At 43.0% G+C, this 1,464-nt stretch overlaps 1 protein-coding gene across 1 annotated transcript in view; it reads right to left on the reverse strand.

Moving 5' to 3' along the window:
* KDM5A (lysine (K)-specific demethylase 5A) overlaps positions 1-1,464 on the reverse strand; it is a 160,131-nt gene that overhangs the window by 83,490 nt on the left and 75,177 nt on the right. The gene's annotated exons all lie outside the window — the stretch shown is intronic.

Below are 1,464 nucleotides of genomic sequence, written 5' to 3' on the forward strand. Positions count from 1 at the left end.
GCTGAGTTTGGCTATGTTCCATTGACACCAGCTGACCTACAGATGAGAGAAAGAGGAGGAAGGGCTGGCTGGCCTGGAGTTTAGGGAGATGTGTGAATTCCCGAGCCCACAGGAACTGACCTAGCCACTGGGGACTAGAGCTGAGAGTGAAGCAGCCAGCTGGTCTGAAGTACAGGGAGGTGTGCAAAAACTCCCAAACTTGCAGCTTTTTGACCTATTTGTCCTAACGTGGATGGCTAGCTGACCAGAACTTGACCAGATGAAAAGTGCTTAATACTGTGAAGAAGTGTAAATTGCTATAATTTGATGAACTGAATCTTTGCTTATGGATGCAGCTGATCAAAATTCCAACCAAAATGGAAGGATTCTTCATGTAAAGGATCAAGTTTATTTCCTCCTTGTGCTGCATTTATAGAGACAGACAATTTAGACACTGGCTATCAAAAATGCTCTGGTAGAGTAGTGGTTACGAATCGGGTTGCTAACCTCAAGGTTGGCAGTTTGAAACTACCAGTCATTCCGCGGGATGAAAGATGAGGCTTACCTCTCCTATAAAGATTTATAGCCTCGGAAACCCTGTGCAGGGTCACTATAAGTCGGAACTGATGCCACGTTACTTAACAACAATAGATGCATGAAGTGACTGGCTTATAAGCTTTCATGAGTGTGTTAAGTTTCAGATTGAGGCGGGTAAGGTAGCATACCCACCAAATATTTTTTCTCTTTTCTAGATGGATCTAGTGAAAGGAGATGGGGTATGATGGTGATAGGATTTTATGATTCAATTGTGAGTAATTGTTAGCAGGTTTAATTGCGATTGTCACAACTACAACTGTAGAAAATTAATAACTAAAAGGGTAGAGTAGCTAATCTTTCATTTCAGGAACAGGAGATCCCAGGATCATCAATAAGGAAAAGCATGAAAGGAGTGTGAAATCCTACCAAGGGGAGCAGCTATGACAGAGACAATAGCAGAGGTGGTGGCATGGAGATATAGATCAGCTATGGACTCTATGCCCATGGGCTGAGAAATACTGTGTGCCCACAGGCAGAAGACTGGCTTGCAAAATGTAACCTTTGGAACAAAGGTGAGAAGGGATGAGAAGATGGGTGGAATGGAGATGGGAGACACATGGAAGAAGCAAGGTAACTGTTGCTCCATAGGGGGTATTGCAGTCATTGAGATGAAACAAAACATATGATTTGTTGAATTTAGAGCTAGTGAGCTTGTCTATAAACCATCATTCAATTCAGAATAAAAAGTTAAAAAAAGAATGGAGGGTCTGGATATCGGACATACAATATGATTCCTTTACTCAGTGGAAACGGCCTGCAGAAGTCAGCAGACCCACCCCCTCCACACACAAGAGTAGAAAGGGATGGGGAACTTGGACAATGACTACCCAAAATGGGACTACAAAGGCAAGATGTGACTGGCTTACAAGCTTTCAAAGATCCTGAGGG

The sequence above is a fragment of the Chrysochloris asiatica genome, unplaced genomic scaffold (assembly GCF_000296735.1).
Source record: "Chrysochloris asiatica unplaced genomic scaffold, ChrAsi1.0 scaffold00050, whole genome shotgun sequence".
Classification (NCBI taxonomy): domain Eukaryota; kingdom Metazoa; phylum Chordata; class Mammalia; order Afrosoricida; family Chrysochloridae; genus Chrysochloris; species Chrysochloris asiatica.